General features: G+C 42.0%; 14 non-coding genes across 14 annotated transcripts; all 14 read right to left on the bottom strand.

The window, feature by feature from the left end:
• Window positions 1–335: 335 nt before the first annotated feature.
• On the bottom strand, window positions 336–408 carry TRNAK-UUU (transfer RNA lysine (anticodon UUU)). The gene has a single exon. It is a non-coding gene; the product is annotated as a tRNA-Lys (tRNA).
• A 148-nt stretch (window positions 409–556) lies between these two features.
• On the bottom strand, window positions 557–629 carry TRNAK-UUU (transfer RNA lysine (anticodon UUU)). The gene has a single exon. It is a non-coding gene; the product is annotated as a tRNA-Lys (tRNA).
• Window positions 630–1,093: 464 nt separating this feature from the next.
• TRNAK-UUU (transfer RNA lysine (anticodon UUU)) lies at window positions 1,094–1,166 on the bottom strand. Its single transcript has one exon. It is a non-coding gene; the product is annotated as a tRNA-Lys (tRNA).
• A 737-nt stretch (window positions 1,167–1,903) lies between these two features.
• TRNAK-UUU (transfer RNA lysine (anticodon UUU)) lies at window positions 1,904–1,976 on the bottom strand. Its single transcript has one exon. It is a non-coding gene; the product is annotated as a tRNA-Lys (tRNA).
• A 148-nt stretch (window positions 1,977–2,124) lies between these two features.
• Window positions 2,125–2,197, bottom strand: TRNAK-UUU (transfer RNA lysine (anticodon UUU)). The gene has a single exon. It is a non-coding gene; the product is annotated as a tRNA-Lys (tRNA).
• A 1,594-nt stretch (window positions 2,198–3,791) lies between these two features.
• On the bottom strand, window positions 3,792–3,864 carry TRNAK-UUU (transfer RNA lysine (anticodon UUU)). Its single transcript has one exon. It is a non-coding gene; the product is annotated as a tRNA-Lys (tRNA).
• A 619-nt stretch (window positions 3,865–4,483) lies between these two features.
• Window positions 4,484–4,556, bottom strand: TRNAK-UUU (transfer RNA lysine (anticodon UUU)). Its single transcript has one exon. It is a non-coding gene; the product is annotated as a tRNA-Lys (tRNA).
• A 148-nt stretch (window positions 4,557–4,704) lies between these two features.
• On the bottom strand, window positions 4,705–4,777 carry TRNAK-UUU (transfer RNA lysine (anticodon UUU)). Its single transcript has one exon. It is a non-coding gene; the product is annotated as a tRNA-Lys (tRNA).
• Window positions 4,778–4,927: 150 nt separating this feature from the next.
• TRNAK-UUU (transfer RNA lysine (anticodon UUU)) lies at window positions 4,928–5,000 on the bottom strand. Its single transcript has one exon. It is a non-coding gene; the product is annotated as a tRNA-Lys (tRNA).
• Window positions 5,001–5,583: 583 nt separating this feature from the next.
• On the bottom strand, window positions 5,584–5,656 carry TRNAK-UUU (transfer RNA lysine (anticodon UUU)). Its single transcript has one exon. It is a non-coding gene; the product is annotated as a tRNA-Lys (tRNA).
• Window positions 5,657–5,804: 148 nt separating this feature from the next.
• TRNAK-UUU (transfer RNA lysine (anticodon UUU)) lies at window positions 5,805–5,877 on the bottom strand. The gene has a single exon. It is a non-coding gene; the product is annotated as a tRNA-Lys (tRNA).
• Window positions 5,878–6,417: 540 nt separating this feature from the next.
• TRNAK-UUU (transfer RNA lysine (anticodon UUU)) lies at window positions 6,418–6,490 on the bottom strand. The gene has a single exon. It is a non-coding gene; the product is annotated as a tRNA-Lys (tRNA).
• Window positions 6,491–10,465: 3,975 nt separating this feature from the next.
• On the bottom strand, window positions 10,466–10,538 carry TRNAK-UUU (transfer RNA lysine (anticodon UUU)). Its single transcript has one exon. It is a non-coding gene; the product is annotated as a tRNA-Lys (tRNA).
• A 385-nt stretch (window positions 10,539–10,923) lies between these two features.
• Window positions 10,924–10,996, bottom strand: TRNAK-UUU (transfer RNA lysine (anticodon UUU)). Its single transcript has one exon. It is a non-coding gene; the product is annotated as a tRNA-Lys (tRNA).
• Window positions 10,997–15,137: the final 4,141 nt, after the last annotated feature.

Raw genomic sequence — 15,137 nt, 5'->3', positions numbered from 1 at the left:
GGTCTGATGGTCTCCCAACAGAACTTTTCAGGTTCTAGGAAAGCTGGCTATGAGTAAATAGGAGAATTGTCCACTAGTGATGCATATGTACAAAGTCAATTTTCGAAATGTTGGTAGAATATGGACATAAAGATTGAAATTAAAACCTCAGTCAGTAAATGAGAATTTCCTAAAGAACTATTTAGGTTGTAGGAAAGCTGGCTATGAGTAAATAAGAGAATTGTCCACTAGTGATGCATATGTACAAAGTCAGTTTTCGAAACGTTGGTAGAATATGGACATAAAGATTGAAATTAAAACCTCAGTCAGTAAATGAGAATTTCCTAAGAACATCACGCCTGAACAGGGACTTGAACCCTGGACCCTCAGATTAAAAGTCTGATGCTCTACCGACTGAGCTATCCAAGCTCTGAAAACTCGCATTTAATCACAAAAGGAAAAACGATAGCTTTTTAAAGAAAGCAATATTTATAGACAGATGCACTAAACTGAAAAGCACATCTGAACAGGAACTTCAACCCTTAACCACTAAACAAGACATTGCGGATGAAAAGCGCGCCCGAACAGGGACTTGAACCCTGGACCCTCAGAGTAAAAGTCTGATGCTCTACCGACTGAGCTATCTAGGCTCTGAAAACTTTGATTTGTAGGGGGCAAAAAAAATGTGTAACTTTTCGAAAGACAGCACTATAGATGATTCTAAACTTTTAAACAAACACAATAGTTTTGCAAAGAAGCCAACAAAGATGAATTCAAACTTTTCATTGAGGTTTTAGCAAATGTTTACTGTTAAATCTGAATAGGGATTTAAATTCTGGATCCTCAGAATAAAGGTCTGATGGTCTCCCAACGGAACTTTTCAGGTTCTAGGAAAGCTGGCTATGAGTAAATAGGAGAATTGTCCACTAGTGATGCATATGTACAAAGTCAATTTTCGAAATGTTGGTAGAATATGGACATAAGATTGAAATTAAAACCTCAGTCAGTAAATGAGAATTTCCTAAAGAACTATTTAGGTTGTAGGAAAGCTGGCTATGAGTAAATAAGAGAATTGTCCCTCAGTCAGTAAACTAGAATTTCCTAAAGAACATCACGCCTGAACAGGGACTTGAACCCTGGACCCTCAGATTAAAAGTCTGATGCTCTACCGACTGAGCAATCCAGGCTCTGAAAACTCGCTTTTAATCACAAAAGGAAAAACGATAGCTTTTTAAAGAAAGCAATATTTATAGACAGATGCACTAAACTGAAAAGCACATCTGAACAGGAACTTCAACCCTTGACCACTAAACAAGAAATTGCGGATGAAAAGCGCGCCCGAACAGGGACTTGAACCCTGGACCCTCAGATTAAAAGTCTGAGGCTCTGAAAACTTTAATTTGTAGGGGGCAAAAAAAATGTGTAACTTTTCGAAAGACAGCACTATAGATGATTCTAAACTTTTAAACAAACACAATAGTTTTGCAAAGAAGCCAACAAAGATGAATTCAAACTTTTCATTGAGGTTTTAGCAAATGTTTACTGTTAAATCTGAATAGGGATTTAAATTCTGGATCCTCAGAATAAAGGTCTGATGGTCTCCCAACAGAACTTTTCAGGTTCTAGGAAAGCTGGCTATGAGTAAATAGGAGAATTGTCCACTAGTGATGCATATGTACAAAGTCAATTTTCGAAATGTTGGTAGAATATGGACATAAAGATTGAAATTAAAACCTCAGTCAGTAAATGAGAATTTCCTAAAGAACTATTTAGGTTGTAGGAAAGCTGGCTATGAGTAAATAAGAGAATTGTCCACTAGTGATGCATATGTACAAAGTCAGTTTTCGAAACGTTGGTAGAATATGGACATAAAGATTGAAATTAAAACCTCAGTCAGTAAATGAGAATTTCCTAAAGAACATCACGCCTGAACAGGGACTTGAACCCTGGACCCTCAGATTAAAAGTCTGATGCTCTACCGACTGAGCTATCCAGGCTCTGAAAGCTCTTGTTAAATCACAAAAGGAAAAACGATATCTTTTTAAAGAAAGCAATATTTATAGACAGATGCACTAAACTGAAAAGCACATCTGAACAGGAACTTCAACCCTTAACCACTAAACAAGACATTGCGGATGAAAAGCGCGCCCGAACAGGGACTTGAACCCTGGACCCTCAGATTAAAAGACTGATGCTCTACCAACTGAGCTATCTAGGCTCTGAAAACTTTGATTTGTAGGGGGCAAAAAAAATGTGTAACTTTTCGAAAGACAGCACTATGGATGATTCTAAACTTTTAAACAAACACAATAGTTTTGCAAAGAAGCCAACAAAGATGAATTCAAACTTTTCATTGAGGTTTTAGCAAATGTTTACTGTTAAATCTGAATAGGGATATAAATTCTGGATCCTCAGAATAAAGGTCTGATGGTCTCCCAACGGAACTTTTCAGGTTCTAGGAAAGCTGGCTATGAGTAAATAGGAGAATTGTCCACTAGTGATGCATATGTACAAAGTCAGTTTTCGAAACGTTGGTAGAATATGGACATAAAGATTGAAATTAAAACCTCAGTCAGTAAATGAGAATTTCCTAAAGAACTATTTAGGTTGTAGGAAAGCTGGCTATGAGTAAATAAGAGAATTGTCCACTAGTGATGCATATGTACAAAGTCAGTTTTCGAAACGTTGGTAGAATATGGACATAAAGATTGAAATTAAAACCTCAGTCAGTAAATGAGAATTTCTTAAAGAACATCACGCCTGAACAGGGACTTGAACCCTGGACCCTCAGATTAAAAGTCTGATGCTCTACCGACTGAGCTATCCAGATTCTGATAATACGCATTTAATCACAAAAGGAAAAACGATAGCTTTTTAAAGAAAGCAATATTTATAGACAGATGCACTAAACTGAAAAGCACATCTGAACAGGAACTTCAACCCTTGACCACTAAACAAGAAATTGCGGATGAAAAGCGCGCCCGAATAGGGACTTGAACCCTGGACCCTCAGATTAAAAGTCTGATGCTCTTCCGACTGAGCTATCCAGACTCTGAAACATTTAATTTGTAGGGGGCAAAAAAAATGTGTAACTTTTCGAAAGACAGCAATATAGATGATTCTAAACTTTTAAACAAACACAATAGTTTTGCAAAGAAGCCAACAAAGATGAATTCAAACTTTTCATTGAGGTTTTAGCAAATGTTTACTGTTAAATCTGAATAGGGATTTAAATTCTGGATCCTCAGAATAAAGGTCTGATGGTCTCCCAACGGAACTTTTCAGGTTCTAGGAAAGCAGGCTATGAGTAAATAGGAGAATTGTCCACTAGTGATACATATGTACAAAGTCAATTTTCGAAATGTTGGTAGAATATGGACATAAAGATTGAAATTAAAACCTCAGTCAGTAAATGAGAATTTCCTAAAGAACTATTTAGGTTGTAGGAAAGCTGGCTATGAGTAAATAAGAGAATTGTCCACTAGTGATGCATATGTACAAAGTCAGTTTTCGAAACGTTGGTAGAATATGGACATAAAGATTGAAATTAAATCCTCAGTCAGTAAATGAGAATTTCCTAAAGAACATCACGCCTGAACAGGGACTTGAACTCTGGACCCTCAGATTAAAAGTCTAATGCTCTAACCGACTGAGCTATCCAGGCTCTGTAAACTTGCTTTTAATCACAAAAGGAAAAACGATAGCTTTTTAAAGAAAGCAATATTTATAGACAGATGCACTAAACTGAAAAGCACATCTGAACAGGAACTTCAACCCTTGACCGCTAAACAAGACATTGCGGATGAAAAGCACACCCGAACAGGGACTTGAACCCTGGACCCTCAGATTAAAAGTCTGATGCTCTACCGACTGAGCTATCCAGGCTCTGAAAACTTTAATTTGTAGGGGGCAAAAAAAATGTGTAACTTTTCGAAAGACAGCACTATAGATGATTCTAAACTTTTAAACAAACACAATAGTTTTGCAAAGAAGCCAACAAAGATGAATTCAAACTTTTCATTGAGGTTTTAGCAAATGTTTACTGTTAAATCTGAACAGGGATTTAAATTCTGGATCCTCAGAATAAAGGTCTGATGGTCTCCCAACGGAACTTTTCAGGTTCTAGGAAAGCTGGCTATGAGTAAATAGGAGAATTGTCCACTAGTGATGCATATGTACAAAGTCAATTTTCGAAATGTTGGTAGAATATGGACATAAAGATTGAAATTAAAACCTCAGTCAGTAAATGAGAATTTCCTAAAGAACTATTTAGGTTGTAGGAAAGCTGGCTATGAGTAAATAAGAGAATTGTCCACTAGTGATGCATATGTACAAAGTCAATTTTCGAAATGTTGGTAGAATATGGACATAAAGATTGAAATTAAAACCTCAGTCAGTAAATGAGAATTTCCTAAAGAACTATTTAGGTTGTAGGAAAGCTGGCTATGAGTAAATAAGAGAATTGTCCCTCAGTCAGTAAACGAGAATTTCCTAAAGAACATCACGCCTGAACAGGGACTTGAACCCTGGACCCTCAGATTAAAAGTCTGATGCTCTACCGACTGAGCAATCCAGGCTCTGAAAACTTGCTTTTAATCACAAAAGGAAAAACGATAGCTTTTTAAAGAAAGCAATATTTATAGACAGATGCACTAAACTGAAAAGCACATCTGAACAGGAACTTCAACCCTTGACCACTAAACAAGAAATTGCGGATGAAAAGCGCGCCCGAACAGGGACTTGAACCCTGGACCCTCAGATTAAAAGTCTGATGCTCTACCGACTGAGCTATCCAGGCTCTGAAAACTCTTGTTAAATCACAAAAGGAAAAACGATATCTTTTTAAAGAAAGCAATATTTATAGACAGATGCACTAAACTGAAAAGCACATCTGAACAGGAACTTCAACCCTTGACCACTAAACAAGACATTGCGGATAAAAAAAGCGCGCCCGAACAGGGACTTGAACCCTGGACCCTCAGATTAAAAGTCTGATGCTCTACCGACTGAGCTATCCAGGCTCTGAAAACTCGCTTTTAATCACAAAAGGAAAAACGATAGCTTTTTAAAGAAAGAAATATTTATAGACAGATGCACTAAACTGAAAAGCACATCTGAACAGGAACTTCAACCCTTGACCACTAAACAAGAAATTGCAGATGAAAAGCGCGCCCGAACAGGGACTTGAACCCTGGACCCTCAGATTAAAAGTCTGAGGCTCTGAAAACTTTAATTTGTAGGGGGCAAAATAAATGTGTAACTTTTCGAAAGACAGCACTATAGATGATTCTAAACTTTTAAACAAACACAATAGTTTTGCAAAGAAGCCAACAAAGATGAATTCAAACTTTTCATTGAGGTTTTAGCAAATGTTTACTGTTAAATCTGAATAGGGATTTAAATTCTGGATCCTCAGAATAAAGGTCTGATGGTCTCCCAACGGAACTTTTCAGGTTCTAGGAAAGCTGGCTATGAGTAAATAGGAGAATTGTCCACTAGTGATGCATATGTACAAAGTCAATTTTCGAAATGTTGGTAGAATATGGACATAAAGATTGAAATTAAAACCTCAGTCAGTAAATGAGAATTTCCTAAAGAACATCACGCCTGAACAGGGACTTGAACCCTGGACCCTCAGATTAAAAGTCTGATGCTCTACCGACTGAGCTATCCAGGCTCTAAAAACTCGCATTTAATCACAAAAGGAAAAACGATAGCTTTTTAAAGAAAGCAATATTTATAGACAGATGCACTAAACTGAAAAGCACATCTGAACAGGAACTTCAACCCTTGACCACTAAACAAGACATTGCGGATGAAAAGCACGCCCGAACAGGGACTTGAACCCTGGACCCTCAGATTAAAAGTCTGATGCTCTACCGACTGAGCTATCCAGGCTCTGAAAACTTTAATTTGTAGGGGGCAAAAAAAAATGTGTAACTTTTCGAAAGACAGCACTATAGATGATTCTAAACTTTTAAACAAACACAATAGTTTTGCAAAGAAGCCAACAAAGATGAATTCAAACTTTTCATTGAGGTTTTAGCAAATGTTTACTGTTAAATCTGAACAGGGATTTAAATTCTGGATCCTCAGAATAAAGGTCTGATGGTCTCCCAACAGAATTTTTCAGGTTCTAGGAAAGCTGGCTATGAGTAAATAGTAGAATTGTCCACTAGTGATGCATATGTACAAAGTCAATTTTCGAAATGTTGGTAGAATATGGACATAAAGATTGAAATTAAAACCTCAGTCAGTAAATGAGAATTTCCTAAAGAACTATTTAGGTTGTTGGAAAGCTGGCTATGGGTAAATAAGAGAATTGTCCACTAGTGATGCATATGTACAAAGTCAGTTTTCGAAACGTTGGTAGAATATGGACATAAAGATTGAAATTAAAACCTCAGTCAGTAAATGAGAATTTCTTAAAGAACATCACGCCTGAACAGGGACTTGAACCCTGGACCCTCAGATTAAAAGTCTGATGCTCTACCGACTGAGCTATCCAGGCTCTGATAACACGCATTTAATCACAAAAGGAAAAACGATAGCTTTTTAACCCCTTCAAGACCGAGCCTATTTGCACCTAAAAGACCAGGCTCATTTTTCAAAATCTGACCTGTCTCACTTTATGCGCTTATAGCTCAGTGATGCTTTAACGTATGCTAGCGATTCTGAGATTGTTTTTTCGTCACATATGGCACTTTATATTAGTGGCAAAATTTGGTCACTACTTTGTGTGTTTTTTGTGAAAAACATCAAAATATCATGAAAAATTGAAAAAATTTGCATTTTATGAACTTTGAAATTCTCTGCTTCTAAAAAAAGAAAGTTGTATTAAATAAATTAGTAACTAAGTCACATTACCAATATGTCCTCTTTATTCTGGCTTCATTTCATAAACATATTTTACTTTTTTAGGGTGTTACGGGGGTTAGAAATGTATCAGCAAATTACCACATTTTCGTGAAAGTTTCCAAAACTGATTTTTTTTAGGGACCAGTTCTTATTTTAAGTTGATTTAGGAGGTTTGTATACTGGAAACCCCCATAAGTGACCCCATTTTGGAAACTAGACACCTTAAAGAATTAATCTAGGGGTATAATGAGCATTTTAACCCTACAGGGGCTGGAGGAAAGTATTCACCATTAGGCTGTAAAAAAATGAAAAATTTAAATTTTCCAATAATATATACATTTAGATTAAGTTTCTCATTTTCAAAAGGAACATGAGAGAAAAAGCACCCCAAAATTTGTAACACATGTTCTCTTGAGTACTACGGTACCCCATATGTGGGCGTAAACCACTGCATGGGCACACAGCGGGGCTCAGAAGGGAAGGAGCGCCAATTAGCTTTTCCATTGCAGATTTTGCTGAAGAAGTTTCTGAGCGCCAGGTGTGTTTGCAGAGCCCCTGTAGTGCCAGCGGAGTAAAATCTCGCCATAAGTCACCCCATTTTGGAAAGTGCAACCCCTCAAAGAATTCATTTTGGGGTGTGGTGAGCATTTTGACCCCACAGGTATTAGAGGAAAGTATTCAAAAGTAGACAGTAAAAATGAAAAACTCAAATTTTCCCAATAATATGTTCGTTTAGTTTGAAATTTCTCAATTTCACGAGGAATAAGAGAAAAAAAAGTACCCCAAAATTTGTAACGCAGGTTCTCCTGAGTAAAAAGGTACCTCATATGTCGGTATAAACCACTGTATGGGCACACAGCGGGGCTCAGAAGGGAAGGAGCGCCAATTAGCTTTTTCAATGCAGATTTTGCTGAAGAAGTTTCTGAGCGCCAGGTGGGTTTGCAGAGCCCCTGTAGTGCCAGCGGAGTAAAATCTCGCCATAAGTCATCCCATTTTGGAAAGTGCACCCCTCAAAGAATTCATCTTGGTGTGTGGTGAGCATTTTGACCCCACAGGTATTAGAGGAAAGTATTCAAAAGTAGACAGTAAAAATGAAAAACTCGAATTTTTCCAATAATATGTTCCTTTAGTTGGAAATTTCTCAATTTCACGAGGAACAGGAGAGAAAATTCACCCCAAAATCTGTAACGCAGGTTCTCCTGAGTAGAACGGTACCCCATATGTGGGCATAAACCACTGTATGGGCACACAGCCGGGCTCAGAAGGGAAGGAGCGCCAATTAGCATTTTCTCTGCAGATTTTTCTGAAGAAATTTCTGAGCACCAGGTGCGTTTGCAGCGCCCCTGTAGTGTCTACAGAATAGAATCCCCCCAAAAATCACCCCATTTCGGAAAGTACACCCCTCAAAGAATTCATCTTGGGGTAGGATGAGCATTTTGGCCCCACAGGTATTAGAGGAAAGTATTCAAAATTGGCCAGTAAAAATGAAAAACTTGAATTTTTCCAATAATATGTTGGTTTAGTTTGAAATTTCTAAATTTCACAAGGAACAGGATAAAAAATGTACCCCAAAATCTGTAACGCAGGTTCTCCTGAGTACAACGGTACCCCATATGTGGGCATAAACCACTGTATGGGCACACAGCAGGGCTCAGAAGGGAAGGAGCGCCAATTTGCTGGAGCAAAACCGCAGCTAGTAACAGTTATTAAAATAGCGCAGTTACTAAAATACAATAAAAAAAATTAGATTACAGGTAATGTGGGGTGGTTACGGGTAATCTGGGGTGGTTACGGGTAATCTAGAGGTGGTTTCGGGCAGTCTGGGGTGGTTACGGGCAGTCTGGGGTGGTTACGGGCAGTCTGGGGTGGTAATGGGCAGTCTGGGGTGGTTACGGGCAGTCTGAGGTGGTTACGGGTAATCTGGGGTGGTTATGGATAATCTGGGGTGGATACGGTCAACATGGGGTGGTCACAGGCAACCTGCTGTGGTTACGGCAACCTGGGGTGGTTACAGGCAACCTGGTGTGGTTAGAGGCAACCTGGTGTGGTTAGAGGCAACCTGGGGTGGTTAGAGGCAACCTGGGGTGGTTATGGGCAACGTGGGGTGAATACGGACAACCTGCTGTGGTTACAGACAATCTGGTATGGTTACAGGCAACCTGCTGTGGTTACGGACAATCTGGGGTGGTTGCGGACAATCTGGGGTGGTTACAGGCAACCTGCTGTGGTTACAGGCAACCTGCTGTGGTTACGGATAAACTGAAGTGCTAATAGGTAATCTGAGGTGGGTACCTGTAATCTGGCGTGGTTACGGGCAATCAGGAGGGGGTCACTGGCAATTTGGGGTGGTTAGAGGCAAGGTGCAGTGTTCAGAGGCAAGGTGCGGTGGTCAGATGCAAGGTGCGGTGGTCATAGGGCAACGTGCGGTGGTTACGGGTAATCTGGGGGGTTACGTGCAATCTGACGTGATTACGGACAACCTGGGGTGGTTACGGGCAACCTGCGGTGGTTAAGGGTAATCTGGGGGGGGGTTAGGGGTAATTTGGGAGTAAACTGTAATTATTACTATAATAAAAAGTGTGTGTTTTATTTTTTTGTATGTTTGTCACTTTTTGTACTTTATACATTCATTTTCACTGTATTACTATGATTACTGTGATATTTTCTATCACAGTAATCATAGTTCAGTGACAGAGACCAAATTGGTCTCTGTCACTTTAAATTTTTAGAGCTGGCTGCTTCTGGCGCGCATGCGCACATCAGAAGCAGTCAGGACGTCGAGGAGGAAGGAGCTCCGTCGGTTCCGGTGAGTATATGGGGAAGGGGGGGTGACTGGGGGACGGGGGTGACAGGGGGGGGTGGGGGGGCGACTTGGGGGGTGGGGGGACATCACTTTTTATCCCCTGTCACCAATCATTCATGGTGACAGGGGATAAAAAGTGCCGGCGGCACATGGCACAAGCGATCAGCGGTATATAGTATATACCGCTGATCGCTTGTACCGGGACCCCACAGGGGGGGTCCCGATGACTGCCCCATGCTCTCCGCTACCTCCGGTGGCGGAGAGCATGGGGCTTTCATTCATTTTTCTTGCTTGATCACTGTGAACAGACATTAGTCTGTTCACAGTGATCGCGGCGGCCATCTTGGATCCGATGGCCGCCGCGGGAGGGGGGGTTAGTGACTGGGGCACTAGGGGGCTGATCTGGGGTCTGATTTTTACTTATTTCATCTCCCCCCACCGTGGATTCACGGTGGGGGGAGATGAAATACAGCGGCGGCACCGGCCCATTAGTGATCGCCGTTTCGGCGGTCACTAAGGGGTTAATGGGGGTCAGCTGCGGAATCGCAGCTGATCCTCATTATCTCCGGTGCTGTACACAGATGAGAGCGGGATCGCTGTCCCTGCAGCGATCCCGTTCTCATCACAAAGCCCCTGTCAGTCAGGAACGTATATGTACATTCCTACTTAACGGGGCATGTGCAATAGGAACGTATATATACAGATGGCTGACGTGAAGGGGTTAAAGAAAGCAATATTTATAGACAGATGCACTAAACTGAAAAGCACATCTGAACAGGAACTTCAACCCTTGACCACTAAACAAGACATTGCGGATGAAAAGCACGCCCGAACAGGGACTTGAACCCTGGACCCTCAGATTAAAAGTCTGATGCTCTACCGACTGAGCTATCCAGGCTCTGAAAACTTTAATTTGTAGGGGGCAAAAAAAATGTGTAACTTTTCGAAAGACAGCACTATAGATGATTCTAAACTTTTAAACAAACACAATAGTTTTGCAAAGAAGCCAACAAAGATGAATTCAAACTTTTCATTGAGGTTTTAGCAAATGTTTACTGTTAAATCTGAACAGGGATTTAAATTCTGGATCCTCAGAATAAAGGTCTGATGGTCTCCCAACAGAATTTTTCAGGTTCTAGGAAAGCTGGCTATGAGTAAATAGGAGAATTGTCCACTAGTGATGCATATGTACAAAGTCAATTTTCGAAATGTTGGTAGAATATGGACATAAAGATTGAAATTAAAACCTCAGTCAGTAAATGAGAATTTCTTAAAGAACATCACGCCTGAACAGGGACTTGAACCCTGGACCCTCAGATTAAAAGTCTGATGCTCTACCGACTGAGCTATCCAGGCTCTGATAACACGCATTTAATCACAAAAGGAAAAACGATAGCTTTTTAACCCCTTCAAGACCGAGCCTATTTGCACCTAAAAGACCAGGCTCATTTTTCAAAATCTGACCTGTCTCACTTTATGCGCTTATAGCTCAGTGATGCTTTAACGTATGCTAGCGATTCTGAGATTGTTTTTTCGTCACATATGGCACTTTATATTAGTGGCAAAATTTGGTCACTACTTTGTGTGTTTTTTGTGAAAAACATCAAAATATCATGAAAAATTGAAAAAATTTGCATTTTATGAACTTTGAAATTCTCTGCTTCTAAAAAAAGAAAGTTGTATTAAATAAATTAGTAACTAAGTCACATTACCAATATGTCCTCTTTATTCTGGCTTCATTTCATAAACATATTTTACTTTTTTAGGGTGTTACGGGGGTTAGAAATGTATCAGCAAATTACCACATTTTCGTGAAAGTTTCCAAAACTGATTTTTTTTAGGGACCAGTTCTTATTTTAAGTTGATTTAGGAGGTTTGTATACTGGAAACCCCCATAAGTGACCCCATTTTGGAAACTAGACACCTTAAAGAATTAATCTAGGGGTATAATGAGCATTTTAACCCTACAGGGGCTGGAGGAAAGTATTCACCATTAGGCTGTAAAAAAATGAAAAATTAAAATTTTCCAATAATATATACATTTAGATTAAAGTTTCTCATTTTCAAAAGGAACATGAGAGAAAAAGCACCCCAAAATTTGTAACACATGTTCTCTTGAGTACTACGGTACCCCATATGTGGGCGTAAACCACTGCATGGGCACACAGCGGGGCTCAGAAGGGAAGGAGCGCCAATTAGCTTTTCCATTGCAGATTTTGCTGAAGAAGTTTCTGAGCGCCAGGTGTGTTTGCAGAGCCCCTGTAGTGCCAGCGGAGTAAAATCTCGCCATAAGTCACCCCATTTTGGAAAGTGCACCCCTCAAAGAATTCATTTTGGGGTGTGGTGAGCATTTTGACCCCACAGGTATTAGAGGAAAGTATTCAAAAGTAGACAGTAAAAATGAAAAACTCAAATTTTCCCAATAATATGTTCGTTTAGTTTGAAATTTCTCAATTTCACGAGGAATAAGAGAAAAAAAGTACCCCAAAATTTGTAACGCAGGTTCTCCTGAGTAAAAAGGTACCTCATATGTCGGTATAAACCACTGTATGGGCACACAGCGGGGCTCAGAAGGGAAGGAGCGCCAATTAGCTTTTTCAATGCAGATTTTGCTGAAGAAGTTTCTGAGCGCCAGGTGGGTTTGCAGAGCCCCTGTAGTGCCAGCGGAGTAAAATCTCGCCATAAGTCATCCCATTTTGGAAAGTGCACCCCTCAAAGAATTCATCTTGGTGTGTGGTGAGCATTTTGACCCCACAGGTATTAGAGGAAAGTATTCAAAAGTAGACAGTAAAAATGAAAAACTCGAATTTTTCCAATAATATGTTCCTTTAGTTGGAAATTTCTCAATTTCACGAGGAACAGGAGAGAAAATTCACCCCAAAATCTGTAACGCAGGTTCTCCTGAGTAGAACGGTACCCCATATGTGGGCATAAACCACTGTATGGGCACACAGCCGGGCTCAGAAGGGAAGGAGCGCCAATTAGCATTTTCTCTGCAGATTTTTCTGAAGAAATTTCTGAGCACCAGGTGCGTTTGCAGCGCCCCTGTAGTGTCTACAGAATAGAATCCCCCCAAAAATCACCCCATTTCGGAAAGTACACCCCTCAAAGAATTCATCTTGGGGTAGGATGAGCATTTTGGCCCCACAGGTATTAGAGGAAAGTATTCAAAATTGGCCAGTAAAAATGAAAAACTTGAATTTTTCCAATAATATGTTGGTTTAGTTTGAAATTTCTAAATTTCACAAGGAACAGGATAAAAAATGTACCCCAAAATCTGTAACGCAGGTTCTCCTGAGTACAACGGTACCCCATATGTGGGCATAAACCACTGTATGGGCACACAGCAGGGCTCAGAAGGGAAGGAGCGCCAATTTGCTGGAGCAAAACCGCAGCTAGTAACAGTTATTAAAATAGCGCAGTTACTAAAATACAATAAAAAAAATTAGATTACAGGTAATGTGGGGTGGTTACGGGTAATCTGGGGTGGTTACGGGTAATCTAGAGGTGGTTTCGGGCAGTCTGGGGTGGTTACGGGCAGTCTGGGGTGGTTACGGGCAGTCTGGGGTGGTAATGGGCAGTCTGGGGTGGTTACGGGCAGTCTGAGGTGGTTACGGGTAATCTGGGGTGGTTATGGATAATCTGGGGTGGATACGGTCAACATGGGGTGGTCACAGGCAACCTGCTGTGGTTACGGCAACCTGGGGTGGTTACAGGCAACCTGGTGTGGTTAGAGGCAACCTGGTGTGGTTAGAGGCAACCTGGGGTGGTTAGAGGCAACCTGGGGTGGTTATGGGCAACGTGGGGTGAATACGGACAACCTGCTGTGGTTACAGACAATCTGGTATGGTTACAGGCAACCTGCTGTGGTTACGGACAATCTGGGGTGGTTGCGGACAATCTGGGGTGGTTACAGGCAACCTGCTGTGGTTACAGGCAACCTGCTGTGGTTACGGATAAACTGAAGTGCTAATAGGTAATCTGAGGTGGGTACCTGTAATCTGGCGTGGTTACGGGCAATCAGGAGGGGGTCACTGGCAATTTGGGGTGGTTAGAGGCAAGGTGCAGTGTTCAGAGGCAAGGTGCGGTGGTCAGATGCAAGGTGCGGTGGTCATAGGCGATGTGCGGTGGTCATAGGCGACGTGCAGTGGTCAGAGGCAAGGTGCGGTGGTCATAGGCGACGTGCGGTGGTCATAGGCGACGTGCGGTGGTCAGAGGCGACGTGCGGTGGTCAGAGGCGACGTGCGGTGGTCAGAGGCGACGTGCGGTGGTCAGAGGCGACGTGCGGTGGTCAGAGGCGACGTGCGGTGGTTGCGTGCAATCTGGGGGGTTACATGTAATCTGGCATGATTACAGGCAATCTGGGGTGGTTATGCCCAACCTGCGGTGGTTATGCCCAACCTGCGGTGGTTAGGGGCAACCTGGAGGGGTTACAGACAATCTAGAATTGTTACGGATAGAGTGGGGTGGTTACATGTAATTTGGGGTGGTTACAGGCAATCTGGGGTGATTACGAACAATCTGGAGGGGGTCACTGGCAACGTGTGGTGGTTACGGGCAACGTGCGGTGGTTATGGGCAACGTGCGGTGGTTACGGGTAATCTGGGGGGTTACGTGCAATCTGACGTGATTACGGACAACCTGGGGTGGTTACGGGCAACCTGCGGTGGTTAAGGGTAATCTGGGGGGGGGTTAGGGGTAATTTGGGAGTAAACTGTAATTATTACTATAATAAAAAGTGTGTGTTTTATTTTTTTGTATGTTTGTCACTTTTTGTACTTTATACATTCATTTTCACTGTATTACTATGATTACTGTGATATTTTCTATCACAGTAATCATAGTTCAGTGACAGAGACCAAATTGGTCTCTGTCACTTTAAATTTTTAGAGCTGGCTGCTTCTGGCGCGCATGCGCACATCAGAAGCAGTCAGGACGTCGAGGAGGAAGGAGCTCCGTCGGTTCCGGTGAGTATATGGGGAAGGGGGGGTGACTGGGGGACGGGGGTGACAGGGGGGGGTGGGGGGCGACTTGGGGGGTGGGGGGACATCACTTTTTATCCCCTGTCACAAATCATTCATGGTGACAGGGGATAAAAAGTGCCGGCGGCACATGGCACAAGCGATCAGCGGTATATAGTATATACCGCTGATCGCTTGTACCGGGACCCCACAGGGGGGGTCCCGATGACTGCCCCATGCTCTCCGCTACCTCCGGTGGCGGAGAGCATGGGGCTTTCATTCATTTTTCTTGCTTGATCACTGTGAACAGACATTAGTCTGTTCACAGTGATCGCGGCGGCCATCTTGGATCCGATGGCCGCCGCGGGAGGGGGGGTTAGTGACTGGGGCACTAGGGGGCTGATCTGGGGTCTGATTTTTACTTATTTCATCTCCCCCCACCGTGGATTCACGGTGGGGGGAGATGAAATACAGCGGCGGCACCGGCCCATTAGTGATCGCCGTTTCGGCGGTCACTAAGGGGTTAATGGGGGTCA

The sequence above is a fragment of the Dendropsophus ebraccatus genome, chromosome 7 (genome assembly GCF_027789765.1).
Source record: "Dendropsophus ebraccatus isolate aDenEbr1 chromosome 7, aDenEbr1.pat, whole genome shotgun sequence".
In the NCBI taxonomy this organism is placed as follows: domain Eukaryota; kingdom Metazoa; phylum Chordata; class Amphibia; order Anura; family Hylidae; genus Dendropsophus; species Dendropsophus ebraccatus.
The sequence above is the reverse complement of the archived record's forward strand: the minus strand, read 5'-3'. Positions and strand labels throughout refer to the sequence as shown.